Source organism: Taeniopygia guttata, chromosome 1A (assembly GCF_048771995.1).
Source record: "Taeniopygia guttata chromosome 1A, bTaeGut7.mat, whole genome shotgun sequence".
Classification (NCBI taxonomy): domain Eukaryota; kingdom Metazoa; phylum Chordata; class Aves; order Passeriformes; family Estrildidae; genus Taeniopygia; species Taeniopygia guttata.
Window position 1 is genome coordinate 5,452,827 of NC_133025.1, and position 19,971 is coordinate 5,472,797.

Below are 19,971 nucleotides of genomic sequence, written 5' to 3' on the forward strand. Positions count from 1 at the left end.
ATCCATGACTAGAATTTTTCCCTTCCTCTCAAGTTGTGCAGAAAACTGTTTGCTGATAGTTTGCTGGCCTGCCTGGCACCCTAGAGGTGACCATAGAGGAGTAAAGCCACACAGGTTGTAAATGATACAGACACTTTCATGCTTTGAAACAACTATCTAAATCTTACACTGCTTTTCCAACCATTTGTTTGAACAGAAAGTGCACAAAGAAAGAAATTCTGTACCTGCTGCAAGATGCCAGGGGTTTAGAAAAGCCCCAGGAGCAAAGCATGGCCATTCAGATGAGAGGGAAGATCAAATTTTGAAACAGGGTCAATACACTGGGGTATAAACCATCTCTGTTTTGCACAGAAGCTCCTTTTCATTGTCATTCTGACCAAGGGGCAAATCTGGCACAGTGTAAATTCCTACATTTAGCTGCTGTTATAACCACATTACACACCTTTTCATCTTGGCTTGTCTTTCACCTCACCACCTCTTTCTCCCTACATCTTTTGTTTCTGACCTTTTTTTCCTCCACATTTCATTCCCCAGTGCTATTCTCCTTTTGAAATTTAGTGGTCCAAGCCCCATTCTGTTCACCAAAATAATAATCAATGTCTGAATAATATCATTGATACTGAAGTATCAGTACAGCTCCTCCCACAGATGAAGCTAAGATTGGGGGGGCTCAGATTTCTGGCTCACTGTTTCAGACTGTTTGTCGATGTGTGTGAATTCCAACAGACTGAATATCACCATATGCTTTATTTGCATGGAAAGCTACATTCTCTTTGAAGGCTTAGGTCTTGGAGGTCAGATAAATATAGTAACTAAGTGGATCTCAGCCAGGAACTCCAGGTGGGCACCAGTACAGGCTGGGGCTGACCTGGGGGTACTGGTGACAGTAAACTGTTCAGGAGCCCTTGTAGCCAAAAAAGGCCAATGGTATCCTGAGGTGCAATAGGGAGAGCGTTGCCAGCAGGCTGAGGGAGGTGACCCTGCCCCTCTACTCAGCCCTGGTGAGGCACATCTGGAGTGCTCTGTCCAGTTCTGGGATTCTCAGGACAAGAGAGACATGGAGTTCCTGGAACAGGTCCAGTGGAGAGTGACAAAGGTGATGAAGGGACTGGAGAATCTTTCTGATAAGGAAAGGCTGAGGGTCTGCTCAAGTCCAAGAAGGGGCAGCTGAGAGGGGACCTCATTCACATCTATCAGTGTCTGCAGTGAGGTGTCAGAGGATGGATCCAGGCTCTGCTCAGTGGTGCTGAGCAATTGGATAAGATGCAAAGACACAAATCAATGCTCAGGAAGAAACTGATGCCCAGGAAGTTCCACCTGAACATGAGGAAGAACTTCAGTCCTGAGCAGGGATGGAGCACTGGAACAGATCATCCAGAGAGGCTGTGGAGTCTCCCACACTGGAGATATTCCAGAAGTGTCTGGACACATCCCTGTGCCCTGTGCTCTGGGATAAGCTTGCATGAGCAAGAGGGTTGGACCAGATGAGCTACTGTGGCCCCTTCCAACCTGACCCATTCTGTGGTTCTGTGATTCTGTAAAGAGATCTAGAGAGCTGAGAGAAAGAAGTCTATGTGAAATACCCCTCTTCTTGGGGCAAGTGACTGAAACGTGTTCAGGCAAGTTTTCAAGCAAGCTGACTGAAACACGTGTTCTCATTTTATTGCTAAAAGCTGTGTGGACATCCAGTATAAATACAAGATATGCCCTTTAGGTTATTTAAATAAATAAAACATAATAATAATAAAACAAAACCCACTTGTTTTGGCACAGTTACAAAATGAAGAGGAATGAGTAAAGAGTATTTACAGGCTTTTAATAACACAATGTTGTAATTTAGGTTTCCTTTACAAAATAGTGCCCAGTATCTACTATCTCATGATAAATAGAAGCTGTATCGCATGACACTTGTGAACAATGGGTGAAATGGATATTAGAAAAATCTCATTTATCTTCTGCTTTATTCTGTGATAGAGGTCCTTGTCACCATGGCTATTATGTGACTAGCCCCAGAAAGGCCACATCATTAGTTTTCTTTATCAAGATAGCAAGGTCTCCTTTAAAGGGACAGCACTTAGATTTTAGATTCAAATAGAAAATAGATTTCATTATGTGAATGTTCCTATCTCTGTTTTTGCTGCTTAAATACATAGGTTATTTCCACAGCTGTCAACCCGATGAAATTAACACTCCTGTGATGAGGAAGGTGTTCCTGGAACAGAAATTTTTTTAAAATGGAATCTTATGAGCAATTTGCTTGTATTTGTCTCATACATTTCTTTAGAGCATGTGGCATTTCTTAGCTAAAAAAAATCACACAAAGGGAAAAAAAAAAATGAAAGCAACTTTCTGTATATTCTGTAAATCTATTTTCCCTTTTGTCTTTTCCACTCACAAATACATCTTCCTCTTGTCTGACAACCACTTTGAAAACTTTCCTCTATTGCCACCAAAGCAACCGTGTGAGTGTCAACAAATCTGTAATGATTTAGACTATGTCAAAGGAAATTCAACATTTTTGTCTCTTTTCAAAAATCTTAATGACAGGTAGATAAAGTTGGACAACACCGTCTCTATTTGCTTTCCCTGAGTTTTGATGGCTATTTTTCATTGAACAAAAGAGCTTGCTCCCCTTCTGCAGCAGGCAAGATGGGAAGAGTAGCTGCAAAATCTGATAGCACCACATAGTTGTATTAACCATGCCTAGTTCTCTGCCTAATTAAGAATATTTTGGATTTAATGACATAGAAGATCAATGATTACAAAATAATACTGGTTTTCCTTTGTCCTGAATGATGATATAATAGCAATTAACTCTCAGGATACTCTCCTAGCTTTAAATGGGTAATTAAAGGCACCCTCTCATTTACTCAGTAAAGAGCCTTAGAGGTAAAAGGACACTGGATCTGTCAATACTATTAGCTTACTGTATAAATCTCAAAGACTTCTTGAACTGCATTTTAAATTAGGATAAAATTCTTAAATGCAAAAAATAATTCAATTAATGAAACACTAAGGTTAGGAATATTATGGCAAAAGATCAGGAAATGAAAAAGATAATAAGGTTCCTTCAGTAATAATCCAAGTTACCTGAGTCATAAATGTATCTGAATACATTGGAAATATCCTCAAAATAATGTGCCAACTACATTTGCTAGGAATTGATTAGGTACAGGGAGGTTGAAAATCCTATCTATCTTATATTTACCATTTTGAAAATTAAAGAATTGAAATGACATTGTTGTTTTTCCTTGAAGTTGTTGCAAATCCTACTATAAACCTTCTGGGAGTAGTTTATCTATGTATAATGTCCACTAAAGACAAGAGCAGTCATATTCCAGAGGTTTGCTACGGAATTACCAACAAGAAATAGAGAGTGGTACTTCACAGAATTTGCCTCTTTAACATCAGAGTTACAGAGGCAGAAGACACCAGGAAAGGAAGATAAAATAGATCACCATAGTGCATGGATAGCCATGGACACTGAGCCCCTCCTGTCTGGAATCACCTGGATAAATTATCTGCAGACTCTTTGATTGAACCACCAGCGCAGAACTCCTTGTTAGGCTGTTTATGTCTAAAGTGAGCTTGTGCTCCTTCAGTGCCAGTTTTGCTATTCCTCTTCTATGGATGATTTTCCTTTTGGAATATGCTCAGTGCCTAGGAAATAAGGAAATCTGAGATAGGAATGGAAAATGAAGATTCTCAGTACGTTCCTAACTTTCTAGTCAAGCAGATGTTTTCTCAAGGTGATTCTTTAATTGTAGGGTGCTTAAATTCACATTCCTATTCCTTTGGAGTACAGTCCACTCTTGAATATATTTTGTGCCAGCAAATGCTCTGTCACATCAGTAACACATTTCACAATTGTTACTATATTGTGTTGGTCATCATGTCATTAGTAATGGATGCACACGAGCTGAAGAAATCAAGAATCACCTGAACTTACAATAATTTTTAATTCCTGATGGAAACTTCCTTTCAAGGCTCTGAATATTAGTTTTGACTCAGGCCAAAGCCTCAACAGCAGCAAAAGACAAGAGTCTGTAGGAGCTCTGGTCTAAACAGATAAAGTGTGGAATAAAAGATGTGGAGGTGGAATACAGATGTGGAAAGATGGAGGGAATAGCCTAACAAGTAAAGATGATGGCAAAATTGGCAATAGAATCACCTCCACAAACTCCCAGGTCAGGGCAAAATCTAGCAGGTTTGGTGGGTGGTCATACTGGCAACCTATTCAATTTATTGATCTGTTGCAAGAAGTTCAAGAATGGGAAAAAAAAAAAAAATCTGTGTTCAGAACCACTTGTTTGAAATAATAATGCCATTGTGTGGGGGGAGGATATTTTAAAAGTCACCATTATTGCATATATTGATCATCCCCATCGTCTGGACAACCACCACACTGACCAGATTGTATAAATACCATATGTACTCCTTACATAAAAAATACTTTTCTATTTATCTTTCAGAATATTAGATTGATCTCCTCTGAACTTTGGACATTTAACAATCAAAAATATTATTGCTTCCCATTCACAGCAACTGCAGACACACCAGGGATACTGCTGATGGAAAGGCCATAACCTTGTTTATTATATCACCTGTGTACTCTTGAGAACCCTATAATTGAAACATTACACATTGACTCACCTTTTTCTCATGATGCATTGTAACTTCTCAAGGCTAGAGTTTTCAATCATGGATTTCAGAGTTATATGAGTGAAACAGATTTTTAATCTATTCTGCTATATGACAAGCTGGTTCTTCTCAAGAAACTCTCACTCTTTCCCAGTTATTTTTTATTTTATTAAAATGAATGTTCTAAAAAAATACCTTTTTCTCCTATTATCCTGTTAATTCTTTAATGAAATTTTGCTACAAGGTTTTCTATTAACCAGGTAGGGTTCAATAGTGTAGAGGAGACATTAAGGACTCCAGCACTGCACACCTTGTTCCCCCCTCCCTCAAAGACCCCTAAATTGATACATAAAGTTATCTTAATGATAATCAGACAATGTTTTTGAGTTTCTGATCACCCTAGCTATTCTTTTTCATATTTCACCACTTTATGCTCATTAATTGCTAGTTAAAAACCCCACTGAAAATCATGTCACCTCCTGTAGGAATAGCTGGGGATGTACAAGAAGTTGTAGAGGAAGCTACTCACAGGTGTGAAGGTTACTCTTAAGTGTCTCAAACACTTTGAAATCTACTAAGGTAGATCAAGTTAAGAAATTATTATTAACAATGATTTTGACTGGAAATATTTAATTGCCTTAATTCTCTGAAAAAAATCTCTTATTTTTGAGAAGAGGCAAGTCATTCCTCACCTAAATTTCCTGGCATAATTTCCAGCTTCTTTCCTCCGAATAAAAAGAAGTTCCAGAACACTGCATCCATATTTTCCATATTTAAATAATAAATGTCTACTGAAAGAATGCACAAAAAATTATTCTTGGCTTTGGTTACTAGAGAAGTTAACATAAGCTACTTAGATTACTATTATAAAAATGCTATTCAAATGTCTTTACTAATGTAAGTCCATATTGAGAGCTTGATCATGAATGGCTTTTGTTCTTCAAGTTCTTCTTGACCTGCATAATCCTTTGGTTTGAATTCTTGAGGGGAAATAAAAGCGCATTAAAGAAATCATGCTCTGTATACAAATAATTTTTCATTATTTGCATAATGAAGGACTGTTCCTTCCTAATATGCACTGATTTCTTCTTACACTGAAATTTTTTCACATCCAAAAAATATAGAAACTTGAGTCACCAAGGTCTGAAGTTTGACAATGTGTTAAAGTATTTTTACTGCAGTAATTTAAAGTAGGCTGCACCAGTTGCTACTTTTTCTGTCAACCAGAAGATTTTTCCAGAAGGAAAAAAATACATCCTGCCTCTTTTGCTGGCCTATTAACAATTTCCCAACTGCTTTCTATTAAAAAAAAATTTAAAAAGGATTTAAGGATTTAAGAAAATAAAAACTGAAGGGAAGTCTAAGACAGCAACAGAGAAATCCACATTCTGCTGAAGAAATTACAAAATATTTCAAATTTTGAAGAATACTCTGCTAACAAAGTAGCAGAGCAAAACTGGACTGAGGAAATGCAGGAGACCATTAGCATGTCCATAGTGCCATGGAAATCCTTCCTGCCACAGAGTGCTCCTTTTTGCCTTCTAGAGTTTATCCTGCTTAGCACTGTTGGTGACTGTTCTGCTGTTAGTGATGAAGTTAATGGTTCTGGTATCATTAGTTAATCAGGAAGGATTCCCATTTTCAGATATCCATATTCATTCTCGTAGACAATTATTCTCAGGAGTTTTATAACGGTTTGTAGTCATCAGCTGATGGTAATTATGGAAGAAAAATATTTCAGATGAAAGAGAGATGGAGATTGAGTGGATTGAGCAAGGTCACTGAAGTGATTTGGGGATTACTTTCCCAGTTCAATTCCCATATCCCATCTTGCAAAACATATTCATCTGCAGGATGTATTCTTCCCTTGAAGACAGAAATCATAAATATTACTGCACAACTTTTCCTTTACTGTGGGAGTGTGGTAGTGTACTGCCACCCTCTGCTGGAATATACATGGACCAAGCTATTTCTCCACCTCCCCATATCTATTCAGAAAGAACAGTATGGATTGTGTTGCATTTTCTTGTTCAATATAGAAAAAAGCTAAAGAACATGGAAGGCCAATTTGATATTAAGCTTAAAACAATAAGAATATGTTTTTAATAAGTTTTATTACAAGACTATTGTATACTAATTACAATAAATTCAATTTCTACAACTCCTACAGATGAATTTGGTCAGGAGCTTTGATTTTACTGGTTGCAGAGTTTTGATCCTCTAGGGATTCAACTTTATAATCATGAGGAATGCACTCAGACAAACGTCCGGTTACAACTTTCTGCAACACTTTTAACTCTTCTAGAGAACCCTAAAAATCAGAAAGAGACACAAGATCAGCTACTGTCCTTTCTTGATGTTAAACCAAGGTCTATCTGGTATTACTCAGGTTATAAGCCAGAATTTCCTACTTTGTTACAGTGGAATCAGTCTTTTGAGCTACAAAGGCAAACAAAGGGTGCGTTGAGATGGGCAAGAGTAAATTATATAAACAAGATCAAGAGATCAACAACTTCACTTATATAAGTTTACTCTAAAGAGGTACAGCAAGATCATTTTCAAGTGCAAGAGATGGAACTGGGCACCTCCATTTCTGCTTGCCCACTTTAGTGGTTTACATGCAGATGAACAATACTCAGTCCTGTCCAAGTACCTAACTTCTCCAAAATATTCAGCCCCAACACCAACAGGTTGAAAACCACAATATCACTCTGAAATCTTACTTTTACATCATCACTAATGTGCAGGATGAGTTCAGCTTCTAAAAAGAAAAAAAAAAAGCCCTGAGCTATTAAAATTAAATTCTGACCATATGGGAGTTACAAGAAGGTCTCAGCGCAGGAATATTCTATCATGTTAATTGATTACTGCAATATGCTGCACATGAGGGGAAGGAAGGCAAAAGAATGTTATGAAGATGTTCCAGCAGGTCCCATCTTTGAGTAATGCAGATTACTGAGGATTTATTGCCAAAGAATTTACTGCTTTTATTCACATTTGGCTCTGATTTAAGGATCTGATCCAGACTCTTGAAACAAATGGTAGACAAAACCTTGAATGCACTTGAGCTAGGATCTTTACAAAATGAAGTTTACTGCTAAAAACAACAATTAGCTTATTTAGAACAATCAGATTTTTGCACCTGGCACTCCATAGCTCTCGGACAACGCTGACTAAAACAGTTCTGTGCTAGGATATTCCCACGACCACAGTCTGTGAATGACCACCGAAGGTGTTTTTACTTTTAATTTTATACCTTGGAATTATATTAGGTAAACAAAAATAGAAAACATTAGTTTGGGGTAACCACCTATCCATAAAGTGTTCACATTCACGTTTAATTTATTTCAAAGCCACATTGCATTCATTATTATTTCCATCCAAAATGCTTTCCTTCTGTATTTGAACCTCAGCTATAGCCAGGAAAAAAAAAAAATCGAGGCAACTATTGTGTAAGCAAGGGAAAAACCATAACAGTTTGGGAGGGAAAGTGTAGCATAAGGAGAGAGTTAGGTTAACATTAAAGCTCTGTATTTCAACGTCTTCACAATAATTTGGAATTTAAAATCAATTCAAATTACTGACGTGAGAGGGCTTTCAATGAAATCATGGAGACTGGACTTATGAGGCATCTGTGCCATAAACTGAAGCTTAACTGCATTACTGTGCTCAAAGTGCTGAATTAAAGGGAGTCAGAGGGGGGACAAGGGAGGAGAGACAAGAGGTATCGCCTCTAAAACCTCTATAAATCTAACCTCCCTCCTTCCTGCTGACATCATTAGATTCCTACTTTGCCACTGAATAGTCTCAGGTATGGCTTTAGCATTTGACAAATGAAGGCAATTTGAGGGCTTTATACTTGTGGATACATTGTAGGACTTACTGTGGGACTTAAAAGCATTTTTCTTGTAAATCAAATATTACCTTGGAAAATAACAATACTGGCAAATGAAACCAGTGAGGTGCCACTCAAAGCTACAGTCCTGCTTTAGTCATGTTGCTCTTTGAGAGTCTAAAGCTTTTAATCCTGCCAGACGGACACGTTTTGGCTTAAAATTCATGGGCATTTACAGATATTATTTTGGCCACTGGAGAGTTGACTTATTACTACAATAGAGATTCTATTGAAGTCATGGAAATTTTTGCAGTATTATTTTTTGAATGCACTACAATGACTGCTAAGTTCAAACATACCTGAGTTCATATGTGACAAAGTTAATGGAAAATGGACTTAATTGGCAATGATTTTGTGTCTTTTGTTCTTCTATATTTGGTCTGTGTGCTGTTTATCAGGAACTTATTCAGTATAAAACCAGGATATTTTGATTGCTTAATATCTTCATAGCAATAGCTTGTGTTGAGTTTTCTATTAGCGTTCTAACCTTGAACTAATAATTAAATAAATGAATTCAAGCATCTACACTGTTTTCAGTATCCAGTCAAGGCCATTGTGGTCTTATCAGAAGATACAGGCCAAAAATTAACTGCTTAGAGATTCATTCAATAAGGTAATTCCTCATTTTTTTCAGATGAATTATCAAGTAAATAGCCATGAGATACCAGTCCAAACTGTAAAACCAAGACTGTTAGAAACTAGTTTTGGGTTTTTTCCTCCTAGGTTTCAGGAGAAGCCTCAGCAAATATCAAGGGTAACTCCTGTTCCCATCCTCTCCTCTGCATTTATGCAGCTACCTGGCATTGGGAAGGTTTAGAAAGCAAGAAGGTCCAATAATATATATAGCAGCCAACTGTAACCAAACAAAATCAGAAAATGGCACCAACTACTTGCTATTAGAAATTAGCACTGCAAAGATATGCTTTACTTTCATGAGCAAGTGTGATTTTACAGAGTGCACTGCATGAAAGACTAAGCCTTTTGAATATTCCTTCAGCAGAAATTTTCCTCCTGTTGACAAATCTTTTAAATACCTTAGGCAAGCATTACTTCATGCAAATCAGATTTTCAGAGGTGCTGTATGAGAAGACATGCATCAGACCCAAATCCACCAGGATGCCAGGGATAAACCTATGTTACCAAATCATGGGAAGATCAGAACTGGTTTTAAGAAGCAGTCTTCTTGGAATGCAGCTTCATTTCTCCATAACACCACTTCCCAGGCAGATCTATTTCTGAGTATCAAGTTTTTAGTTCATCTTAGTTTGTATTTCTGAACCCGTGACTGTCAGCCACATATTTGAAAACCCATCTATTTCTCAGGCATTTAAACTAACCTGTTCGTGGATATGCATGGCTTGTAAACCTCCTTCCATATACCAATCTTAATGAGATTTTGCTCTTCAGCCTTCCAGTTACGGGCAAAACAATCTGGTTTTGTGGCTCTGGTGTGTCTGCTTCGAATGTGAAATAGGCTGGCACGTTTCTGTCTCTCACTTTTGTATCTGGGTGAAAATTTACGTTATGCACAGAGAAGCACAGTTTAAAATCAATAATAAAAATTCTTTCATCTAACTTTTCTGGATTTCATTTATTTCCAGTTGTGTGTAAGGATAAAAAAATATACCAGAGTGCCAGTCTAGAAAATGAAGCTCAAAAAAAAATATCCTTATCTAACTGTTAACAGCAATTGTGTCCCAAGAAAATCCCATTTAGTATGGACTAGACAATGTATAGGTAATTTCCAATTTAGGCAGAATGCCAAACAGCACAATAGATTTTGTATTTCTCTCCAGGTGTGTAAATTGTTAATTAAACAAATTCAATTAGTTAAGTGAAGTATAAAGGACTGTATCCCGATAATGCTCACCATTTAACCTTTACCTCTAGCTATGCATTATTAGCAGTATGAAATGGTTTTTGTGCAGCCTGAGAACTCATCCCCAGGCTCCCTGGGTGCTGGCTGTGGACATGCTGATGTGACTGCCCATGCTCAAGGTGCTGCATGTGGCTGACACACTTCTGGCCAGCAGACCCATCTAATCTGACCTTCTGCATACTGCACCCTTGTAAAAGGAGGCAAATGCTCTTAAAGCACCATCGGGATAGTTTAACACATTTTAATTTGCATTTACAATAGGTGATAAATGTGCTTAGAGTCAAATTCTGTGAAGTTTATCAAAGAACCTTCATTTACTGGGAGCAACATGTGAGCATTGGACCAAATGACTTCAAAGGTTCCTTCCACCCTAATTTTTTCCCTGCAAGTCTAAGAATTATGTAATTGAGTGACTAAATTGAATCAAAGATTCTCAATCAGTGAACTCTGATAGCCAAAAGTAACCAGACGATCTCAGTTGGAGTTATCATCACTATGCTGATGCTACAGTGCATCTTAGAGTCATAGACTAAAGGTTGGAAAAGATCTCTGAGATCATCAGGCCCAACCTTTAAACAAACACCACTGTGTTCAACTAAACCATAGCATTTAGTGCCACATTGAGTCATTTCTTGGACCCTCCCAGGGGGATAGTGAATCCACCACTTCCCTGGGCAATCCTTTCCAGTGTTTGACCACTGGAATTTCAGTGAAGAAATTCTTCCTGATGTCCAACCTGAACCTCCTCTGGTGCAGCTTGAGACCATGCCCTCTTGTCATATCACTGCATGGGGCTGTGGTGAAGGAACTCTTGAAAGGAAAGGGATTTCAGGCACCAATAAATAACTATGGTGCCAACACAAACGGGTTATTTTGAAATACCTGTATCCCAGACTAGCTAACTTGTTATGTCCCTGAACTGCACGAAGCTTTTAGTGCTGCTGAAGAATTTCTTAAAGCTCACCTGGAGCAAAAATAAATTGCTGAGGAAGGAGATGTGGGAATGGGGATATTACAGAACTCACTGGTGAGGTAGTGGTTATAGCCCCAAGCTTTATAGGTTTAAATCTCCAGATTTTTTATTGGACTGTATCTGTTTTATAATAACATGATGATTTTTCTTCACAGACTGGTGGTCTCAGACAGTTCGGAGCAAAAGTCTGACTTTTTTTGTCTAAACTATGAAGGTTGATTCAAACCCAGGAATTTTCTTATCAGACAGACTGAGAAGCCCAAAACAGACAAACTTGAAGTCAAATGACTCAGAGGACTTAGTTCTGGACCACTTTCTTATCTCATAATCTTTGAAAATTACAAGTACACATGCCCTACAAAGTTAAGCCAAATTAAAATGGTTTTATTATTGATTTAAAAGATTCTAAAACCTCAGAATCAGATGCAGAACACTCACAGAGTGTGTCACAAATTGAATTCATTCTTTTCAAAGAAATGTTTCCATTCAGGAAAAGAAAATCAATTTTTTGAATGTAGTAGACAGACAGATCAATTTGTTGTAGAGCTGTTCAAGGAATTCTCAGAGTCTCACATTATCCAGGTTTAAAACCAAATTGATCCAATTTAAATTTTTTAAATATGTTAATTATGATCTCATCTGATTTCTGATGTGAGTCGGTCAAAGACTGGCACTGCACCACGGGAATAGGTTCACAGATGGTTTGTGAGGGTTTTTATTTATCTTGGTTTAACCTTCATTATGGTGGTGTTGAGAGCCCTTTTGAGAGCCTGGTTCTGTGTGGGCAGGCAAGGAAGGGGATGCACCCTGCAGGAGTTGAAAGGGCACAGCAGACAGACAGGAGGCAAAAGGGAAGGAGAAGAAATGGATACACGTGAAGTGAACAGCCAGTGGGGGAGGAAAAAGGACTTTTGGCTCATGGCTCACTTAATTAATCAAGGAAACAACACATAGGCACCACACCAGAAAATTTAATTTTGGGAGATTTTCAAGCCACAACAATGTATACCCAAACATAAAAATTAAAAAAAAAAAAAACCAAAAAAAAACCTAGAATAAAAAAACATATGCCAATAATTCTGAGGGTAATATTACTTTTTCAGTAATAAAATCCTTGGTAGCTTCACCCTTGGCTTTCGCATGCTCATTTTGGATCACTTTAACAAGAAAATTACAAATATTTGTGACACTTGTCATAGTTTGCTTTGCCTGCATTTTGAGACTTCCTATCACCAATGTTTAGCTGAGGATTTTCGTGGGCTGCATATTCAAGTAGGATTATGTTTTCCCTGTCCTGAATCAAAAACCCAAAGCTGATGACTGGGGCAGCCTGAGAGTCTCTACATCACTGTCAAACTGCTTTCTCATATGATCTGAATCTGGAGAGCAAGTACAAGGCTACTTTGTATTTAGTTTAATGAATGGAAATTCTCTGCTTTAAATATTTCATATTGACTGAATAACAGTGATTTTTCTGTGTTACTCATATCCAAATGCTATTCAATCCTTACATTCTCCTAAGCAGCCATTGGCTCAGGTATCAAAACCTTTTCTCAAGTGGGATAATGCCATCCCTGGAAACATTGAAGGCCAGGTTGCACTGGGCTCTGATCCAGTTGAAGGTGTCCCTGCTCATTGTAAAGGAATTGGAGCAGATGAGTTTTAATAGCCCTTTCCACCCCAAATCATTCTGTGATTCTATAATAACATTTTCTTCAATGAAGCTCCACATCAGTCACCATAGGAAAAGTAACAGCACCTACCTCTCAGTGCACCAATAATTTTCTTTCCTTGCAGCTTTGATGGGCAAGGCCTGTGTAGGATCTGGGTTGTGGCTATCATCCTCTGTAGCTACATTTTTCTTTGAAAGAAATAAAATTCCATCCAGTCATTTCATGACACCTTTTGAGTTTCATGGTGTTGGTAGCATGATAAGGTTTTGTTTTCTAGACGTAGATAGAAGAGACATCTCAAGAGAGTATTAATAACCTGCCTAATGTTTTTATCTCATTCACAAATTAGCATATTTACTCTGAGCATGTAAATAACTTTTTGAAGTTGGTGTGAATTTGCCTGTGACATCCTACATTTGCTTTAGCCCAATGTGCATTATTGGGGCACCTAATGATTTTTGTCCTGACCATTTTAATGCCCATTCTAACATCTGTCATGCATGAAATTCCTCTTACTGACACACTTATGTGGATAATCTGGCATTTAACTCCTATCTTTACTGAGTCAGGTGCATTTTGCTTTCATCTTTATTCTAAGCCAATATGGTATTTGCTGATTACCTTTATCAATCTCCCTGTGCTAAATTTGAGTATATTCACTGAACAAACTGCACTATAAACAAACTGTTTGGTATGTAGATAAGAACTGGATGCTTGTAATCCAAAATTGTTATTACTTCAGGCCCCAAAAGTGTAATTTAAGATCAAAGCTTGAATTGGTATCACAAATGCAATTCAAATAAAAGGAAAACCTGAATGATTTTCAGATAAATAAAATCAGACTAAATAAATGTAAATCTATAACAATTCAGCTCACATAATTTAGTGTATTTAATTTAATTTTGTATTTTTTGTTAGATCTACAAACAGAAAGAGCTCAAGGTGTTAATCACCTGAACAGGTGAGAGCTGAGAGTACAAGATTTTCCTAGTTCTTCAGAATTTTATAACAATCTACCGTATGTAATAGTATAGCATAGTATAATTAATATAATATAATATAATATAATATAATATAATATAATATAATATAATATAATATAATATATTCTAACTTCTAAAATCTTATTTGCCACAATTTCACACACTCTTTTGCGTGTTTTATTTTACTTCTCACAATTTTTGTAGTTCATGTCCATTACTTCTCATATCATTAATACCCATTGTTTTACTTGTTTTAGGTTAACAAAAATTAAAATACATGTGCAAAAAAGAGCAGGATCAGCAACAAAATATTTTGAGGTAGTAATAAAAAAAATAAAAATGTCCTACAGTTTGATATTAATTGAAATGTTGATAAGCAATAAAATATACATAATGGACCAGCTCTATGAACAGCCCCATATATTGGTCAGTGTTTTGAATATAATTTCTGCATTTTATTGTTTTCACTTAAATATATACTGATGCAGGTAACAAAGTCATGCATGCAACTTTAGTATAGTCTACCTATTGTCATGCAAACTTATCAACAGAATTTAATAAATAACTGAAATGGAATTGTATACTCCCAAATGTGGTTAAATTTTACTTTTTCTTTCTGTAATAAAGATTTAATTGCATTTACAAGAGCTAAAGAGATAGAAGAAAAGTGACAGCTAATATAAATATTTTCTTGATCATTTGATAAATGCATTTTTTTCTTCTTTCCTTAGATACTCAGCTTTTTTCAACAGACTAGCAAGGAGTAGGTAAGTTACAATGATGAATTACTCTTTCCAGTTTCATGTTCTGTTTTTAGCCTTTTCATTCATTAGAGTTTTTAATTTGTCTTGGGTTTGCTAGTTTTCTCACTCCCATGTATTTTTTATAAAATAATTTATTACAATCTATATTCCTTTCTTTTCAAAATTATAATCCAATTACTTTCTCAGTAAACAAGAATTCCTCTTTTTTATGTGAAATGAACTACTAGCCAAAGCAGTTTCTGATTAGACAAGCTAATTTTGAAAGAACAGATAGAATGAAGCAATGAACTGGATAAAAATAATAATGGAGCATACCTTGTTAGATAACAAATGGAACAGACTTTGGAGACAATTAATGCATGAGATACTTAATGCTGAGGTATGTTAAACACATTTTGTCTTATTTATTTGCTGCTATAAATCATAGCTAGTTTCCTTAAATAACATGCTCTAACCACCCAGGTTACATCATATTTCTGTAAATAAGTCCTGTGTTCTTTACTGGAAACCCGAGCACCCTTTGTGGGAGGGCATGTATATATTTATACATACATAGATATAAATAGAGACAGATCAATCAATTCATTGATCCAGTAAGGGAAACTGGTCTAACAATGTTTGGGATTAATTTTGCTGGGAAATACTTGGTAATTTCATCCAATTGAAAAATATTATTTCTTCTACTTTGGGTTTTCGAATGAGTTACAGACTGAGAGGTCATTACTTGATGGGGTTGATTCTGTTTCCAGTCTTATGCTAAAGTAGCGCTTTTTATTTGGTTTGTTGTGAAAATAGGTGTGTCAGGCCTTGTCCCTCAATTTCCTGCACTTGAATCAATCCCACCTCCTTGAGTCTGAGGAGCAGCTCTTTACAGTCTTGTTGGAATAGTATAAGGATGAGATCATTTATAAATACGAGAAAACGTATTCCCTCACTAGCATTGCATCCAACTCAAGTTTAAGAGCCATGAAAAATACTTCATTTTAAATATGTACTATTAAAGATAGCGGGCTACTTCCTATTAAAGTAGGAAGGTAGCAAAAACCACCAGTACCATGAACAGTTAATCTTTAGCCTTGAAGTAAGGAAGGGACTCATGAGTCTTTACCTCTTTCTGTAATTCCTGTAGGTATCCCACATTATGCAGATTAAACTGTGCTCCTGCTCTTATAACTTGTATTAAACCAGTCCTTCTACTTCTGTTTGTGTGCAAACTTCAATTTTACCTAATGTTTTAATAATAAAAACTTCAGTGGTGATTCTGGAGAAATAAAATCAATCCTCCTAAATGTGTGAATAGGTCTTATTGCAAAAGTATTAACCCATTCCATCTGTGTTTCCTGCTTCCTGCTTTTATTTTTCAGCACTAATCACATGGATGGTGATTATTTCTTGGTGAAGGGTAACCAATCTGTAAGCCCAGCATATACTGATTTTTTTTTTACTTACTTCCAGATACTTCTCCTTATTAACTTTCTTTCAAAGATTATGCTGCCAAATCCCTCTTGTCTCTCCTGTCTGTATATGGAATTCATCTCTATCTGCCTTCTCTTCCTTACTCACACAAATTGAACCTTAGTACTGATCCAGTAAAATAACTTCATCGTTTCAACATCCTACTTTACTTATGAATCCTTGCCTAATTCTGTATCATTTCCCATCTCCTCAATTCACAGTTTTCTAATAAGGACCTTTGATTTCCTCTTGAGAGTTCCTACCTTGCAAGATCATTACCTTACAGGCCTTGTGATTTCTCTTAAAGTACCCACTCCTATCCTGTGACTATCCAATTTACCAATGGAGATTATTTTCATATAGATTAGAGCCCTTCTACATTTCAGAAATCCTTAAAATGTCAGAGAGACACGCTGCCAGAGAACACACAAATGCAGTTACTACTGAATGACACACGTGTTAATAAATATGACCAAATCTAATTTGGCCTGCCTGCTCTCTCTCATTATATATGTATTCATTTAAGAACAGAAGTTACAGATTAAAGAGTCATCTAGGTTAGTGGAAATGTGAGTTACAGACAGTCATTGCATGTTTTATTTGTACATACTATTTTCATTTCTCATGGGATCTATTGCCAGAAAAATACTTTTGCCGTCTCATGTCTCAGTCAGATCCTCCAGGTGCTTCATACCCCAGTCAAATGTGACAAAATTTTGTAATTGCTCTAATGTGGGTTTCTATTTGGATATTATTTTTTTTCTGGCCAGGTGTAGGTCAGGGTTTGGTGCTGCTGCAGAGCAAAAGATTTAGCACACAGGCAGATTGTGCTTTAAGATTCATCTGTTTCAGGATGTGCAATGCAGGGATAGAGACAAGCCTTGGAACACAGCCTGAATCTCTCACATGGAAACACCAAGGCTGATGTGTTGCCATTTTAGCCTGAATAAGTTGGAGAGACAAGGGTGGAAAGACACCTGAATGGTGGAACCAGGGTGATGGGAGAGCAAGAAACCATTCTGAGGAGGAGAAAAAGTGATGGAGGCAGATTGTAACAGAAACCAGCAGTGATTTCAAACATTCATTGTATCAAAGCTCCTCTAGCATAGCCCTGTGAGAGGGCCTGGGGACCAGGGAGCTCTCTGAGGAGTGATGGTGAATGATCTAGCCAAGAGGCAGTGAAGGTTTCAACGCTTGCATGTAATTCATTAGAAAGCTGAGTAAAATCAGCTCATTTCCTGGGAAATTGTTCTGTATTGAAGAACCAGCATTTTCTGTAGGAAGACAAATATTCTGTTGATTATTTTGACCATCCTAATTTTCAGATCTTGTGCTATTTCTCTCTGTTTCTTGACTTGCAGGAATTGTCATTTTTAGCTACATTTGCTCATTGCCTCAATACTGGCTGGAGGCCATAGATTACACCACAAATAGCCATAGAAATTGAGAGATTTAGGATGGTTATTCTTTCCTATCCAATCAATGGACCCCTTAACTAATGCTGCCAGAAATTGAGACTGTCACATGAATGATCAGTCCTCAAAAACTGAACCATAACACAACATTTCCAATGTTTCAATATATTTTTGGTATTGCTGGCATAGAAATATACCACAGCAAAACATTAGATTGCTAAGCATGGATAGTTTATACCCAAGCCTAGTACAATCACAAGTGTTGACACTGTTCTCCTTTCTTTTGTGGAAAAGCTGATTTAAATTTTAGTTCACACTTTTTAATTCATTTCTCATTTTAATTTCCTTTTTTCATCTAGGGAAAATTATGATCTTATGAAGCTGACATTAAATGATCAAACAATATTGAACAACCTAATGAAAATCTTAAGCAAAAGTCATTGTGAATTAGGTATTTGCTAAACTGACAACACAAGCCTTTGTAAACCTGATATTGTTCTTATGTAAACTCATGAATGGAGACTTTCTCAAATAAATTACTTAATAACATCAGAGTCATTGGCTGAGTAAATATATCCCAGGGGCGCATACTAAGATTCCTGAATTTAAATGTTGAATAGAACTTCATATTTGTCACCTTTACTAACGAGTTTTTCCTTATGAAATCATTATTAGCATGAAAAAGTTAAAATTTGTATCTAATTTCTTGAATTAATGCTGTTTGAAGACCCTAAGGGTTTGAAAGTTCTTTCACTGGAATTCATCATTTACATAATTTTCATAGCCCCAACACTTTGCTCTCTGCTATGAATGCACATTGTGGGGTTTTTATGCATTAAAGCAGCAACTTCTATTTTTCTCCACACAAAACAATTAAGAGAAGAATAACAGGTAATAAACATTTTTAATCTTTAATATTACATTAACAGTGAAGTGCCATATTTCATGCTTTCACAACCACATTGCATGCTGAATGATGCATTTTTGGTCCCTCACTATGAAGATATTTGATTAGAAAAGAAAAACAATTGAGTTATTTGAGATCAGTGGAGCTTTCCATCATTTCCTGCTTGAGAAACTTGCGAGTGCACAGCAGCATGGCCAGATTTTTAAGCAGACTAGACCATATTTTCTCAACTCTACATTATCATAGTTCAGCCATGATCTATGAATGTTTACTTGATTTATTTTTTTGTTGTTGTTGTTGCTAATATAGCTTATTATATGGGAGATTTATTCTCTTTTAAGCTGAAACCAGCACAGCAAAGTTTCTGACGAAAATATCTCTTGACGTTAACCTCTCTTCTGCCTACTGTTATTAATAATAATTTTTATTACTGCAGGTCTTTTGCACTCAGGGTCATGGACACATGGTAGAAGTAAGAGATATGTGTAAGGTGGACCCAAAGTGGAAAACCAAATTAGCAGCAAAGATAGATTTAATATCTGCATCCTTAAGTTTAGCATAACTGCAAAGGAAACATGGCAGTCCAGACAGTATTTTGTACAGAAAAACTGAACTTATCCCTGTGTCAGGGCTAAACTTTTTTGAAAACAGCCTACAAATAATCTTTATGGGGTAGACAAATCTGTTCCCCAATTTAACAGTGTGCATAAGAATTTTAATTGTTGTTGTTTCTCTTCTTATTATTGCTATTATTATTATTCCTGTCTGTGTACAGTGGAAACACTAATGTTAATGATGCAATCAGGTTTGTGGCAAACGTTTGGTTAGGATTCAATGTGAGATGAAGATTCCACCCTTAGGTATACATTTCTCACCCCACTATGGGTATATAAAAGGCCATTGTGCCCACATAAGATGAACTGACTTAACCAAATGCTTCTCTCTTGGCTGGGATGGAATTACTTCTATATTTTCAATATTTAAAGTCTAAATCTGAAGCCAAATGTGATCTTTGAATTTGATTCATTTGCCCATATATTCACATCGAGTACAATTTAGGAAGCCTAGTGTCATGTACTCATATAATAAAAGAATTTATGCCACCTTCTTACAGCAGCCCCTGGAATTAGTCTCTACTATCCCAGCTCAAAACGAAGAAGCAGCTTCATGAAGTTTAAAATGAACATAATTTACCTTGCATTCCTAAATCCAATGAAATGAGGTGAACATGGACTCTTTTTAAAGCTGGTTTATTGTGCGTCAGATATCCTCCAATCTTCTTCAGAGTTTATGTAAAAAGCACATAAAAGCAATCTTGTTTTTCTATAGAAGTAAAATCACACATCTGTGTGGTTTCTCCAGTCACAAAACATATAGAAATATCTT

At 36.5% G+C, this 19,971-nt stretch overlaps 1 protein-coding gene across 5 annotated transcripts in view; it reads left to right on the forward strand.

Moving 5' to 3' along the window:
• Positions 1–19,971, forward strand: part of CELF2 (CUGBP Elav-like family member 2) — a 544,814-nt gene that overhangs the window by 81,636 nt on the left and 443,207 nt on the right. For all 5 annotated transcript variants that reach the window (XM_072923957.1, XM_030263720.4, XM_072923958.1 and 2 more), the window contains one exon: positions 14,776–14,811. The gene's annotated coding sequence lies outside the window, so the exon portion shown is untranslated. The remainder of the gene's footprint in view (positions 1–14,775; positions 14,812–19,971) is intronic.